Source organism: Lepidochelys olivacea (genome assembly GCF_965140295.1).
Source record: "Lepidochelys olivacea isolate rLepOli2 genome assembly, contig: Scaffold_30, whole genome shotgun sequence".
Classification (NCBI taxonomy): Eukaryota; Metazoa; Chordata; order Testudines; family Cheloniidae; genus Lepidochelys; species Lepidochelys olivacea.
This window is the reverse complement of record NW_028181946.1, coordinates 621,239-636,663: the sequence shown is the minus strand read 5'-3', so window position 1 is coordinate 636,663 and position 15,425 is coordinate 621,239. Positions and strand designations below refer to the sequence as shown.

The following is a 15,425-nucleotide window of genomic DNA, read 5'->3' as shown; positions in this document are numbered from 1 at the left end:
AACACAGTTCTGATAAGGCAGCTGCTGGCTGGGGAGCTTCCTCTGTACAGCCTTCAGATCAGGGTAAGCCTGGGGAATTTAGGAAAGACCTCCCTGCTCTGCAGCTAGCCCCTCCATCCCAAATGTAAAGGTGCTCCTTTAATCTGAGATTCCACAGAGTCCCCATCCCAGCCCCAGTACCTGTCCATGTGGTCCCTGGGCTGGATGGAGCTGGTGATGTTTCAAGCCCGGTGGGGTGGCAGCTTGGGAAAGATAGGGCCGCACCTTCCTGGGGGCCACCGACTCGGCCGTGCCCTGTGCCATCCTGCTGGAACTGGCCACGGCCTTGGACGTGGAGCTGCTGAAGGCCAAGGAGCAGGTGAGAGCTTCCTGGGTTGGGGATTCTACTCTTGTCTTGGGGAAAGGAATGGAGTCTAGTGTGCAAAACCTGGGGGGATGGGAGCCGGGACTCCTGGGTTCTATCCCGAGCTCTGCTGCTGTCCTGGGTGCAGTCCCCTCACCTGTCCAGCAGTGCCAGGTTTTGAGTGATCCCCGTGTCTCTCCCCAGGGCTTTGAGATGACGCTGCAGCTGCTGTTCCTGGACGGTGAGGAGGCCTTCCGGGAGTGGAGTGAGAGGGATTCCCTGTATGGGGCTGTCCATGGCCAAGGCTCAGCACCAGCCGGGCACCAGCCAGCTCCAGGCTATGGTGAGAGCCGCCCGCCTGCCCCTCTGAGGAGTTCTGCATGGGGGATCTATCAGGCTGGAGGGAGATGGTGAGGGTGCCTGTCCGGGGTAGGCAGGGGGCTCAGTCTGTCTGCACTGGATCTTGTACCAATCCCTCCCTCAGATCCTCCTGCGGTGACTGGGCCCCTACAGATTTAACCCCTCATTGCCTCCTTGCAGAGCCTGTTTGTCTTGCTGGACCTGCTGGGGGCCCGCCACCCGACCATCCAGAACCACTTCCCCTTCACCGCCTCCTGGTTCGACCGGCTCGTCGGCATCGGTACCAAACCTTCCTTTCTTCCAGGGGTGGGAGGGGGCTTGCCCCCCCAGGCACCTGTAGCGGGACAGCTACCCCCCCCGCCAGTCCTGATGGTCCTGCGTCTTTCTGACAATGAATAAAGGTGCCTGGGTTCTAGGCCCAGCTTTGGGAGGGGAGTGGTGTCTAGTGGTTAGAGCAGGGCGGCTGGGAACCAGGACTCCTGGGCTCTATCCCCAGCTGTGGGCAAGAGCTGGGAGTTGGAGATTCAGTCCCCGGGGCTGTTGACCTGGCATCTTTCACCAACACTTTATTTCCCTCAAACACGACTTGTCAGGTTTGAAATCCCCCCTCCCTCCCCGGCAGCGTCTCCGTGTTCTCAGGGAGCTCTGTTGTGAGCGGCCAGGTGTAGCCCCCTGTGGGGCTCGTCCTGCCGTGCCCCAGCCTGGCAGGTCCCAGGAACCAGTCCATTCCTCACTCTCTTCTCTGTGTCACCCAGAGAAGCGTCTGCACCGGCTGGGCCTGCTGCAGTCCCACCCCTGGGAGCAGACGTACTTCCAGAGGGAGCCTGTCTATGGGCCTGTCGAAGAGGACGACGTCCCCTTCCTTCGGAAAGGTACCTGTCCTGCCCCATGCTACCGTTCATCCAGGTGCAGAGCAGTGTGGGATGGACAGCTGGAGAGGCCTCCCCGGGGGAGCCAGGGAGGAATGTGTGCAGACAAAGTGTGGTGAGACTCCCCCAGGCTCCCACACAAGCCTGACCTCATGAGTGGAGCGAGGGACTGAGACCTGGGTTCAGGTCCTGGCTTTGCCGCTGCCCTGCTGGGTGACTTTGCTGCTGTCTTCCTCAGTTTCCCCATCTGTGAAGTGGGGGGAATCATTCTGACCCCCTTTGTAAAGTGCTTTAGGATCCCCTGAGGACAAGGGCTATGCAAGAGCTAGGTGTTATTTACAGGGGTAAAATGCTTTATCGATGATGTTTGCCTGCCTGGCACACTTCACCCCAGAGGTGGCTGCATTTTGAACTTAGGCTCTGGGATCCTTGGGGGTAAAAGACTTTATAAACATATCATTGCTATCTAGCCACTTAGCCCTGACTCGCTTGATGTCTCTGGCCAATCTGGTTCCCATAATGCACCTGGCCAGCTGCTCGTTGCTAGGTCAGGGGAGCACACGGGTCCTAGATGTAAGGTCAGGTCGTGCCTGAGGGCCTGGCTCCATCTACTGAGACAGTGTGCGCATTTAGAATGTCGCCCGTCGCCCGCTAGTGGCTGGGCCACATGGGGATAATAGTCTACTACTGCTGACAATAGTGGAATTACTCTTGTAGCTCCAGCAGTAGAGGCTGGGCTTGCAGTGATGCAGATCCTGGGTTGGATCCCTGCTGACTATCCATGTATCTGTCTGGCCGCAGGAGTGCCGGTGCTGCACCTCATCGCCACCCCTTTCCCATGGGTCTGGCACACGATGGAGGACACGGAGCAGAACCTGCACCGCCCGACTGTGGAGAACCTCTGCAAGATCCTGGCTGCCTTCCTGGCCAAGTACCTGTGGCTGTGGCTACCCAGAGCCTCCCCTGGTGAGGGAACCAACCCCTCCCTGGGCCTCGCAGGATCCTTCGCCCCTCCTGGGCCGAGCTCCATGGGGCCAGCAGCCAAAACACCCTAGGGACCAGGCAAGCTGGCTTGGGGGGCCCAGGCTGTGGCAGCCCCGCAGGGTCTTGGGGAGGTGTTACAATGCTGGAAGGATGGGAAGGGAGATTGTGCTGAGTCTATTCCAGGGCTGCAGCGGGGCTGTGGCCGGCCCAGGAGTGAAACCTCTTGCTTGAGCCCCTTGAGCCCCTTCCTGGGCTTTACACACCCCCCAGAGCTCCAGCCGCCAGGGCCTGGACTAGCCTCTTCCCAACGGGGAGCCTGGATCCCAGCTGGTCGCGTCCCCCAGGGTCCACGGCTCAGAAGCAGAAATAACTGGGCTGAACCTGGACTGTGCCAGGGGCAGGACACCGGGGGCTGCGGGGGGGCCAGACCTGCACTCTCTGCAGCACGGCCTCCAGCTGCCAGCCCACCAGGGGTTGCTCCTGTTTACGGGGCCCGTCCAGCCCTGGGGTGCTGGGCTCCCAGCCTCGCTCGGGGGCTGCTCCACAGCGACTCTCGAAACAAAGAGCTGCCCTGTCAGTGCTGCTGCCCCCTTCCCACATGCTGGGCAGCCCTGGGCACTGTGGGGCTGGGACACTGCTCCTGGCATGGCTGTTCCCTCCGCTCCGGCCCCTCCTGCCAGTCTCCAGCCGCAGCCCCAGCTCCCATCAGCAGGCGCAAACCCCAGCTCCCCTCCCCTTCCTTCAGCTCAGGGCTGCCGGGCCTGACTGTGTGTGACCCATGCGGAACCAGCACCCCCTTGGTTCCTCTCCACCTCCTCCCTCTGGATTGAGAGGCAGCACAGCCTAGTGGGCAGAGCACTTGACTGCACCCATGGGATCTGTTCCACGCTCTGCCACTAACTGGCCCTGTGAGTTTGGGTAAAACCCTTTTCCCTTCCCTGTGCCTCAGTTTCCCCTCCCATCCTTTGTCTAATTAGACTGTGAGCTCTTTAGGGAAGGGACTGTCTGTCTCATGTTCTGTGTGTATAGCACCTAGCCCAAGAGGGCCTCTTAGTGCTAATCTGACAGACCATAATCACACCCTCTCAGCTCGCCCAGCCCAGCCCAGCGGCAGGGTGGTGGTGGTTATGGTTTAACAGGAGATGAAATGATTCCCGGCGCTTCAACTTTTCATGTGCTAGAAGCTGGTTTGTTTTGACTGCTCAGTAGCTCCCAAGCAAAGCAAGCACTAAGCCACAGGGGCACTGGGTTAAATGCAAATTGCACTTGAATTAAAAACCCCTTTGTGGGACTCTGTGACCCACCCGACAGGTACTTCCCAGGCACCTGCTGTGTGAAGATCCAAACACTTTGCCCCCCTCGGTAAGAGAGGCTCGTGGGAACGGACTGTCGGGGCGAAAGGGGCGAGGGCTGAAAGCTTTGAGAGGCAGACCCTGCGGGGGCCAGGCAGAGCCGAGTGTCAGGGCTCGGGGACACTTGGGTTCCCTTTGTGGGGGGGTTAAATAGCGACCGATTTCTGGGGGATTCCAGATGAAATCTTCGCTGCAGATCTCGTGGGGGCTGGGGGCAGAGGCGGATTTGACTCTGGAATTGATAATTGCTCAGACGTTTCACATGGGAATGGAGGCGAAGTTTCCTGAGCTGCCCAGGGATTGGCAGGGCCATCGCCACAGAGCTCGGCTGAGGCTTGGCCCCACCCCCCTAGACACTGTAAGACCCTGGGCCTGGCTGTGTGTGGACCTGGGCTAAGCTGACATGCCCGTTGCGGGCGGGAGCGAGGGGCTAGGCCTGGCATCTGCCGAAGGAAGCAGCCTCGGGGAGGCAGGTGGCTCCCAGGCACCATTAGAAATCTGAGCCCCCGGGGGTGGGGGAGGCAGCAGAGCCCAGGGGAGACGGGAGCGTAACCCCAACTCTCAGAGCCCTGCTCTCTGGGCCCTAGGAGGCAGCAGGCGGGCGAGAAGCGGGAGGCTGCCCCCTGCTGGGGGGCAGAGGTGCTGCTCAAGCAGGCAGAAGCTGTGGGCGGGGTCAGCGATGGGTGCAGGGGCTGCCCCGAGGCTGCAGGGACTCAGGCTTCAAACTCAGGCCACTGGCTTATGGCCTCGTAGAGGGCATCCCCAGGGCATTCGGTTGACTTTATGTCACGATGCCCCTTCAGGGTGTAGCTTTCACTCAGGAAGCCCCCGAAGACAGCACATTGGATCAGGCTCTTGGCAACGGTCAGGGTGGTGTTGTCAGGGGCTGTTTCTGCAGGACACCAGCAGCCCCCTGTTAATTTCACACACGCCCCTGGCCCCTCTCTGCTGCTCAGGGGATGTGAATGTGGCCTGAGTAAATAAACACCCTCTAGCCCCGTTCTTGATTGACCATGTCAGTGTCTTTCTCCCCCACCATTGTGTTTGGTAATGCAGCTCCCCGCCTCCACACACACATTTGCTTCGCCACGCTCCCCCTCCCCCTCCCTTTCCTGACCCTGTGCCCCAGCCCAGTGCCCCACCGTGGTGGAACCAAGAGCAGCTGTGAACTTCCCAGTTCCCCTGGGGGCCTAGCAGGGAAATCTGTACAGACGGGACCCACGTACTGGACAAGCTGCCCAGGAAGCTGATTCCCAGTGACTTATTGTTCCAGTTCTTGGCATGGGCCCCCATGGTGCTCCAGCCTCTGCCCTCGTAGACTCTGTCGTCTTCGCCGATCAGGAAGCTGCAGGCAGAGCGCAGTGTGAGACCCGCATGGGCACGTCGGCCGCACCCTCCCCTCCCCATCGCTCTTGGCAGCTCCCCGAGGGTCGTCGCTGGCCCAGCCCGGGTTTGAACCTGGGACCATCAGAGCTAGCTCAATCCTCTGCCATGGAGCTAAAGACCCACTGAGGAAAAGGACTGGAATGGAGGGGCCCTAACCTGTATTGCACTCTTTGGCCATTAGGTGGCGCTGTGTGTAACTCCCCTTATGGAAGGCATCAAGGGCCCCACCTGGACAGAGCTGGGGGTCGAGTGAGGGCTGTAGCGGGCCCAGATGTGGGGCAGGAGAACAGCACTGGGAGCCGCTGCCCTGCAGGAAATTCCCAGCTGGGTTTCCATCTCCCGACATCACCATCTCAAAACATTTCACGGAGCAAAATCTCTGGCCAGGTTTTCGTTGTGGGGCATCAGGCCGGCTGCAGGGAAACGTGTCAATAATGCGGGCATGGGGCGGTGTCACAGAGGCCTTTGCTGGCCCCCACCCCACCCCACCCCATTGCCACTGCTCCAGCCCCACACACAAATGCTGTAGGAGTGTAACTGTCCCAGGCTAGTTAACACATTACAGCCCCGGTGGGGGTTCAATCCTCGGTGCTTACGGTGATAGCACTGCCGAGAACACATGTTAAACCAATCAGCGAACCCACCCGCCTGCTAATGGGCTTACCAGGGATCCCTCCCCTGACTCCAGCCAGGGCTCCGGCCGGGGTGCAGCCCGTCAAACCCACCCACGGGCTTTTTGTGCTTCCAAGCTCAGCACAGCTTCTGCTGCGAACACGACCCCTGGGGATCTGTGAGTGCAGCAGGCCGGTCCCTCCATCTGGGAACAGGTCATTCACAGCCAGTGTCTTGCTACCCAGGGCGTTGCTTCGAAAGGCTCGGGGCAGAGGTGGGAATTTGCATCCCCGCCTTGGCTGGTCGGTCGTTTTACAAGTGTCCTGTTATGGTCCTGACCCTTCCCAGGGTTTGCTGGAGTCACGTCTCCCCCAGAGGAATCACGTCCCATCCCCCCAGACTCCAGACCCATTTGCATTTGTAATACAATGAACTCCAGAAATACCCACACTTCGTCCAACCTGCTTTGTGCAGGGTCTGGGAGGAAACTGCTGTCTGTGGCCCATCTCTCCCTACAGAAGTGGGTGGAACCAGGTGCTGTCCGGCACCCTTGGGGAACCCATTGACTTAGTGCCTGGACAGGTTTCTCCTCTGCCTGGCATTTCTGCTATGGCCTGTCACAATGTCACGTTTTGACGTTGCATTTAAGAAGCATTCTGCCATCATGCCAGCACCCGGCCTTCACAAACCCGCGCGGTCGGCTGGCAGCCTCCTACCCCAGTTCTCTCTAGAGCCCCTGAGCCGATCTCTCCCATGCCCCTCCTTACTCGGGGTGCCCCCAAACCTTTTCCTTCCAGCACGCAGTTCATTTTCTTAACTTCCAACACGGCTCAGCTGCATTATTAACGATGAGGCTTGTCCTGCTCCACCACATCCTCCGGGTCCTCCTTGCACTCAGCCGGCTTCCCCGGTGCTCCCAGTGTCACCGCAGCCAATTGCTCCTGTGCTGGCCGATGAGCACTTCCACCATCCTCCGCCCGTTTCTGACAACCCCACGTCTGCACCGTCTCCTCAGCTCCTTCCCCTCGCCCGCCTTCCCCTTTCCTTGCGGCGCTCGCCAGCCGCCCGTTGACTTCCCCATTCTGCGGCTTCCCTTTCTGAACATTTTCTGTCACTTCCTTAAGCTTCTGATTAAAAGCCTCGCGCGCCTGATGCTGAGCTGCCGCCCCGGGTCACGCTTTCCCCTCCACTCTCTGGTCAGCCTCAGAGACAAGCAGTGCACACGTGTGATCCCACGGGCCGGCCAGACGCTGTGCGGCCCCAGATCCTCCATGCATAACAGTACATTTCTTTACAAACAATCCAAGCCCTCCTTTACTATTTTGGCCATTCTTTGCCCGCATTTTACTCTTGATGGAGTTAACGTTTCTCTGGATCTAGTCTTACATCTCTTCTTCAAACTTTTCCCCTCCCCTGTAGGCCCCTAGACCGTCCCAGCCAGAGTCTCCACACACGGCTAGGTCTTTACTCCCGACACAGAGGTTGTTACCCTGCCCGGTCCGGTTCCAGCCGGTAAACTTGGGTTGGAGGATCCCCCAGGGAAGCAGATTTATTACCAGTTCAGCTTCGATCTTACTTCCTACTTAAAGAGACCTCAAGGACCCAAGCCCGGGCCAGTATTTATTAGTTATTAGTACAGCGCTCAAACAGAAAGGCAGATCCATTACCAAGTCTGCTGAACCAAATTTTGCAGCCGTTGACGTAAACGACAGACTGATCCCCGTGATGTCTTTTGCCACGGCTTGCATACAGCCTTGCATTGGGAAAGAGGAAGAGATAAGCTGGAACTAAGTTACCTATAAGTAGTCCAAGCTGTATTGAAGCCGTGGCAAAAGACATCACGGGGATCAGTCTGTCGCCTGCAAAATTTGTGTCTGGTAAATACCATAGACTTCCCAGCACACAATCACACATCTACTGCTTAAGCATAAACTTTTACCATCACTATGTTATTTATATATTTCCATTTGTTTGTGGTTAGTACATTTCTCGCACAGTTGTGTGGCAACACAAATAACAGGGCGCTAGGCTACAAATTTTAGCAAACTGGCATTTTTCACAGCCTGTGAGAGTTTAGCAGCATTCCCAAAGCATCTCGGGAGTTTGGGTCACCAGTTGGCCTGAGGTCTGATAGTAATTTGGCCTCTACCAGTCAGCAAACCTTTGTACTGGTATAACGGCATCCCCATGGATGGGGTGGGGGGGTGTTGTAATGTTTTAACTAGACCGGTCCAGTTAAAGTCCTCAGGCTTTTGCATACAGACATGGCCGGCCTGTGGAGTGACCTTGGTTAAGTCACATCCCCCTTGTGTGCCTCAGTTTTCCCATCTATAAAGTGGGGATACTGATGCCAACTTCCTTTGTGAAGGGCGTTGAGATCTGCTGGAGAAAGGGGCTAGCTCAGGGCCAGGTGTTATAACTGGGGAGCAAGAGGGTCTGTCGCTGCCCCAGGCAGGTTGTGGGAGCTTCGTGGAGCGGAGAGATGGTGGCAGACATGGGTAGCAGAGGGCGCTGTGCTGGGCTCCAGTGGGGCAGGTTGGTGGCAGAAGGGGAGGTCTCTCCAGAATCCAGCAACGCACCCAACAGCCACGTGCCCTGATGCCTGACCCCATTGTCATCGCCCCCAGCACGGCCCCCAGCACCTCTCTCATGTGTGTCGGGGGGGAGGGGATTTCTGCTTGGGCTGCCCCCACGCGCTGGTGCTTAAACTCCAAAAGGAAGCTTACAAGCAGTGGAAATTTGGACAGATGACTAGGGAGGAGTATAAAAATATTGCTTGGGTATGCAGGGGTGTAATCGGGAAGGCCAAGGCACAACTGGAGTTGCAGCTAGCAAGGGATGTGAAGGGGAACAAGAAGGGTTTCTACGGGTATGTTAGCAACAAGAAGAAGGTCAGGGAATGTGTGGGCCCCTTACTGAAAGTGGGAGGCAGCCTAGTGACACATGAGGTGCAAGAAGGTGAAGTACTCAATGCTTTATTTGCCTCAGTCTTCACAGACAAGGTCAGCTCCCAGACTGCTGCACTGGACAACACAGTATGGGGAGGAGGTGAGCAGTGCTCAGTGGTGAAAGAACAGGTTAAGGACTATTTAGAAAAGCGGGACGTGCACAAGCCCATGGGTCCAGATCTAATGCATCCAAGGGTGCTGAGGGACTTGGCTGATGTGATTGCAGAGCCATTGGCCATTATCTCTGAAAACTCGTGGTGATCGGGGGAGGTCCCGGACGATTGGAAAAAGACAAATATAGTGCCCATCTTTAAAAAAGGGAAAAAGGAGAACCCGGGGAATGACAGACTGGTCAGCCTCACTTCAGTCCCCGGCAAATTCATGGAGCAGGTCCACAAGGGATCCATTTTGAACCACTTGGAGAAGAGGGAGATGATAAGGAACAGCCAACGTGGATTCACCAAGGGCAAGTCATGCCTTCTGTGATGAGATAACTAGCTCTGTGGATATGGGGAAAGTGGTGGTTGTGATACGGCAAAGCTTTTGATACGGTCTCCCAAAGTATTACTGCCGGCAAGTTAAAAACGTATGGATTGGATGAATGGACTATAAGGTGGATAGAAGCTGGCTAGATTGTCAGACTCAATGGGTTATCAACAGCTTGATGTCTAGTTGGAAGCCGGTATCAAGCGGAGTGCCCCAGGGGTCGGTCCTGGGGCCGGTTTTGTTCAACATCTTTATCAATGACCTGGATAATGGGATTAATTGCACCTTCAGCAAATTCACAGATGACACTAAGCTGGGGGAAGAGGTAGATACACTGGAGGGTAGGGATAGGGTCCAGAGTGACCTAGACAAATTGGAGGATTGGGCCAAAAGAAATCTGATGAGGTTCAACAAGGACAAGTGCAGAGTCCTGCACTTAGGACGGAAGAATCCCAGGCACTGCTACAGGCTGGGGACCGATTGGCTAACTGGCAGTTCTGCAGAAAAGGACCTGGGGATTACAGTGGACGAGAAGCTGGATATGAGTAGCAGAGTGCCCTTGTTGCCAAGAAGGCCAAAGGCATATTGGGCTGCATTAGTAGGAGTGTTGCCAGCAGATCGAGGGAAGAGATTATTCCCCTCTATTCGACACTGGTGAGGCCACATCTGGAGTATTGCATCCAGTTTTGATCCCCCACTGCAGTAGGGATGTGGACAAATTGGAGAGAGTCCAGCAGAGGGCAATGAAAATGATTAGGGGGCTGGGGCACATGACGCACGAGAAGAGGCTGAGGGAACTGGGGTTATTTAGTCTGCAGAAGAGAAAAGTGAGGGGGGATTTGATAGCAGCCTTCAACTACCTGAACGGGGGCTCCAAAGAGGATGGAGCTCGGCTGTTCTCAGTGGTGGCAGATGACAGAAGAAGGAGCAATGGTCTCAAGTTGCAGTGCGGGAGGTCTAGCTTGGATATTAGGAAACACTATTTCACTAGGAGGTTGGTGAAGCACTGGAATGGGTTCCCTAGGGAGGTGGTGGAATCTCCATCCTTAGAAGTTTTTAAGGCCTGGCTTGAAAACGCCCTGGCTGGGATGATTTATTTTTGGGTTGGTCCTGGTTTGAGCAGGGGGTTGGACTAGATACCTCCTGAGGTCCCTTCCAACCCTGATATTCTGTGATTCTATGAAATGCAAGTGGTGCAAAATAATAGCGAGATGGTTCCCTGGCGATGCAAATCCAAGGCAGCATCCGCACTGGGGCGGTCAATCTGAGCCAGGGGTGGTGGGTTTTGTGATATGGTGACATATCCAGGTAGGTGTTTCCTATCCCTTTTCCAGGGCTGGGATAGAACCCAGGAGTCCTGGCTCCCAGCCCCCCTTTCTAACCACTAGACCCCACTGTCATGGGGCCCCCTGGCGATACTCTGGAACTGCTCCAGACGAAGCCAGTCAGGACTCTGGGGAAGTCTCCTTTCTGTGAGCAGCCAGTCTTCAGGACACACAGCTCACACAACTTCCACCTTCCTTGGTCTGACCTCGGAGCATTCAGCATCCTCTGCCCCTCCGTGCGCTTCCCATGGGGAGTCCACCCAGGTGGAGTCCTGGGGAAGCCAGAGGGTCCTGCCCCCCAACTTCACAGTCAGACATGACTCTCAGCCAGCCAGTAAAACAGAGGTTTATTAGACGACAGGAACATGGTCTAACTCAGAGCTTGTAGGTGCAGAGAACAGGAGCCCTCAGCTGGGTCCATTTTGGGTGGCAGTGAGCCAGAGAACCACGTCTGCACTTCACTCAATGTCCCCAGCCAGCCCCAAAGTGAAACTATCTCCAGTCCCCGCCCTCCTCTGGGCTTTATCCCTTTTCCGGCCCAGGAGGTCACCGGATTCCTTTGTTCTCCAACCCTTTCGCTCTCACCTTGCAGGGGGGAAGGGCCCAGGCCATCAGTTGCCAGGAAACAGGGTTTCGGCCATTCTCTGTGTCCAGGCCCCTGCACACACCTGCCCTCTAGGGCTCTGCAATCATCAGACACCCTTACCCCACCCCCTAGATACTTAAGAACTGCCTAGGGGAAACTGAGGCACCCCCCCACTATTCAGAGGAAACATTAAGAACAGTCCCACTTCGTCACACCCACTCCCCTCCCAGGGCTGGTGACAGAACCCAACAGTCCCAAGCTGCCGGGGTCTTTGGCCATGGGGTGTCAAACAGTCCCGTCTCTGCTTCCTCTCCCACCGCTGCAACGACGCAGAAGCTGCTTTAATAGCAGCCTCCCCCTCCCCCGCCGCACGCCCAACTGAGTCTCAGGCCTTGCTAACGCTCAGTGCCACGGCAGCCCCAGGAGATGATTGCTGCGGGGGTGTCAGCCCAGGGGGAGGTAGTGACTCCGAGAAGCAGGGAAAGCAGCAGCACCGTAGATCAGGGAGGTCTGGCAATGCCAGTGGCTGTCTGGGGTCTGGCAGCCCTGGCACTCAGAGCAGATTGTCAAAGGCCAAACCCCTCTCACCACCGGCTCTGTAGCTCCCCCTTGCTTTCGGTCTGTCTTAGGCACCATCCTGGCCCTCATCCCCCTGGCATCCGAGTACTACCCAACCTCGATTGCATTTATTCTAACTGCCCCCTGCAGGGCAGGGCCTGGCTGCTACCCCCACTGTAGAGGCAGGGAACCGCAGCACAGAGGGAAGAAAGGACTAGCCCGAAGCCAAACAGAGCATCTGTGGCAGAGCTGGGAAATGAACATGGGTCTCCTGGGTCCCAGGCTTGTACCTTCTCTTCCAACCTCCTGCCCCCTTCGTCCCTGGTTCAGTGGGAGCTGTGGGAGCTCTCTGGGGCACAGGAGCTGGCTGGTGCCCAGATGGAGCTACGTTGCCTATTGCACAGATCTCGCTTTTTCCAAACATTGAAAATGCTGCTCCAACCTTACCAGGGCCCGCCAGGATCCTTGCAGCTGGTCCGTGCTTAGCTGTGAACTGTGCTAGGTAGGGAAGATGAAACAGATCTTCCCTCACTAGCGGAGCTCTGTGTTACTGAGGATTCACTGCTGGCTCAACGCAACCAGCCCTCCTCAAATGGAGCCTACAAATCCTCCAGCCCTGCTGTTCTCCTTTGTATTTCTGTAGTGCCCAGGGGCCTCAGTCCCGGATCAGGGCCCCACGGTGCTAGACATTGTACAGACACAGCCCTATTCCCCCCACACTGGGTCTTCTGAATGGCCCCTGCTTGGGGGGGTGGGGCGGGGGGGCTCCTTTCCTCACCCAGTGTCTCCTGCTAGCAGAGATGCTCTGAGAGACGTCTACGCTCCGGGCCTCTGGGTTTCCCGGGCTGGGAGGCAAGCGTGGCTGTCTCCGAGCAATTCTGCTGACTCTCCAGCAGCTGCACGGCAGGTGTCCGAAGGCACCTCTAGTCCTCTCCAGAGCTCAGGGGGACTGTCCTGGCATCGGACTGTCCAGGGGAATGGAACAATGGCTCCGGGCAGACGGAGAATGCCTGTTCCCCCGGCAACCTCAGTGCCATTCCCTCTGGAAGTGATGGTGTCAGCAAAGGTGCTGGAGGTGGTCAGGCCTCGTGGTTGGAGCTGGACTCAGGAGGCCGGGGCGTGGGTGGAGCGAGGCTGGAGTGAGAGCAGGGCTGGAGGAGGACCAGGAGCAGGGCTGGAGCAGCCTAAGACTGTTGCCAATGTCAGGCAGGAGAGAGCCCAGCACAGGACGGACCCAGGGCCTGACAGATGGCTCCAGGGGGTGCTTGGCTCCCGACCCCGCTGGGTATTGACAGGCCAGGCACCCCAGGGCATTATCACCAGCCCATTCCCAGTCTTGGCATGGCAGTACATTTCCTTCCCAGTCCCTGTCCCCTGTCATTAAACCAGGATCTCCACGCTGGGGATGTGCACCTGGCAGCACGCAGCTGCCTGAGAACAGACAGGCCAGGGTGCAGGGCGAGGGCTCCAGAGAGAAACGGCAAGAGGGCAATGCTGGGAACTGTGTGCTCAGGGACTGCCATCAAAAGGGCACGTCTGCCACCTCCCTCTCAAGTCCTTCGCACCTGCATACTGCCAGAGGAACATCCCCATTTCTACTGAGGCCTCAGGGACAGGGTTTATGATGAACCGGCTGGAGTTGATCCCCACCCCCGCCCCCCGTGTTGCACCCCAACTGCTAGCTGGGGATCCAAACTGACACTCCCTGGTTTGAGCCCCTGCCTAGCCAGGCCCTGTTCCCTCCCCCCAGGCAGTTGTTGGCCCTGAACTCAAGCAGGCAGCCATGACACACAGGTGCTTGGGGGCTTGAGAGAAGGGCTATCACCAGCTGAACGACCCCTGCTTGTACGGTGGGGACTGAGGCCACTTTGCCAGCAGGTGCCCCCCAAGTCCTGTGCTATGGTGAGTCTGGGGAGATGGGCAGGTTCAGCCTCATTAGAAGGGATCGGCCAGACAGAAAGGCAGAATCGGGTCCCCGCACGGAGCCCCTCTACTACCTGCCTGTGTCCGAACCACCAGGACAGTGGCCAATCCCACCTTCAGGTCAGGTTCCAGCGTCGGGCCCTGTCCATACCCACGGTGTGTGGCACCCAGCATGCGCCGATAGACTCCGGTACATGCAGTAAGTTCACAGACACTAGAAACTGCCTAACGCCAGGCTGGGGGCTGGGGATGTGTAGGGTACAGAGCACAGCACCCCCTAAGGCCGGGCAGGAGGGCTGGGAAATGCATATGATACAGAGCACAGCGCTCTCTAACACCTGGCAGGGGGGCTGAGAGATTGGGGGTGTAGGGTACAGAGCACAGCGCCCCCTAACGCCGGCCGGGGGCCCTGGAAGCTGGAGGAATATGTAGGATCCGGAGCACAGCATCCCCTAACACCAGGCTGGGGGGCAGGGAGAGGGGGGATATGTGGGGTACAGAGCACAGCGCCCCCTAACACCAGGACACGAGGTCTCGTCCATCTCAGGGCGGAAATGATCACACCCTTCGAATGGGGGATCTGCCACGGGCACTGGCAGGAGCGCGCTGCTTTACATTAAGGTTCTTTGGCTGACGGGCGAACCTCACCCCGCCCTGCATTTCGAGTGTGAACAGCTGTCGATGGAAACCCAGACGGCAGAGATGGAGCAGGACTAACCGGGGTCACTGAATCTCGCCCTCACCCCGTGTCTACACTGTACAAGGGTGAGAAATAGCAGGTGCCTTTTCTTGCCCTGATACGATTTTGGAGATGCCGACGCTTGCGACAGCATTCTCCCTGTGTGGGTTGTGGGATCCAGGGGAGCCGTCTGTGTGCTCTGTACAGGACAAGGCGTGTAGATCATTTATACCTCAACGTATCACTGTAAATACAGTTATTTAATATATCAAATAAAAGCAGAACAATACATCAAAAAGCATCAAAATGAAACAGAGGATTGCTATGTACAGGGGGGATTGCTATGTACAGGGGGGATTGCACGTGACTAGTTAACTGCTCGAGAGCTTTCATCACCGTGTACTTTCTGACAGATTTCTGTGCCCTGTGTAGGGTTTACGTCCCGCCCTCCGTCCCCGTTTCCGGTCGTGTACGCTTTTGGCGCCATCGGCCCTTTTGAACATTTCTTTTGTATTGTTTTCTGTGTTTGGCTGGGGGAAGGTTGCGTTCTTGTCTTTTGACATATTTAGAGAAAAAGTATGAACAAGTAGAAAGAAAGGCTGTAAGGGGTTTGCGGCTCCCTCCCCGTCCATCAGGGTGGGAGACCACGCCCCTCGCTACGATACTTCCGGGATACCTTGGTTCAGGGGAAAATTAGCCCAGTGTTAATGGTTCAGGCCTGCAGCCAGGCCGAGCAATGGTAGAGAGTCTGTTTGCCTAGGGCCCTCATTGAGGGCAGGGCTGCTGTCGAGTAGGAGCTCTGGCCTACAGTCAGGCAGGCAGAGCAGCAGAAGGTCCATTTGCCTGGCCCTTGATCAGGGTGGGGCAGCAATCAAGTAGGGGGGCTCTGGCCTACAGTCCGGCAGAGCCGTCGCCGTCTAGCGGAGCTTAGCTCTCTGGTGGGAGAGTCAGCACAACCGTCTGGCGTCCTGATTCAGGCGGGTGCCAGACCAATCAGGCCTCCTGACAACCAGG

At 57.2% G+C, this 15,425-nt stretch overlaps 2 pseudogenes across 2 annotated transcripts; one reads left to right on the top strand and one right to left on the bottom strand.

Moving 5' to 3' along the window:
* The first annotated feature begins 256 nt into the window (after positions 1–256).
* LOC311514232 (glutaminyl-peptide cyclotransferase-like protein) lies at positions 257–2,706 on the top strand (annotated as a pseudogene). The gene is made up of 5 exons: positions 257–358; positions 548–686; positions 884–983; positions 1,343–1,575; positions 2,374–2,706. The product of its transcript is annotated as a glutaminyl-peptide cyclotransferase-like protein (transcript).
* A 1,915-nt stretch (positions 2,707–4,621) lies between these two features.
* Positions 4,622–6,715, bottom strand: LOC311514238 (peptidoglycan recognition protein 1-like; annotated as a pseudogene). The gene is made up of 4 exons: positions 6,691–6,715; positions 5,959–6,168; positions 5,135–5,253; positions 4,622–4,800 (listed from the first exon to the last, which is right to left on the bottom strand). The product of its transcript is annotated as a peptidoglycan recognition protein 1-like (transcript).
* Between the last annotated feature and the right edge of the window lie 8,710 nt (positions 6,716–15,425).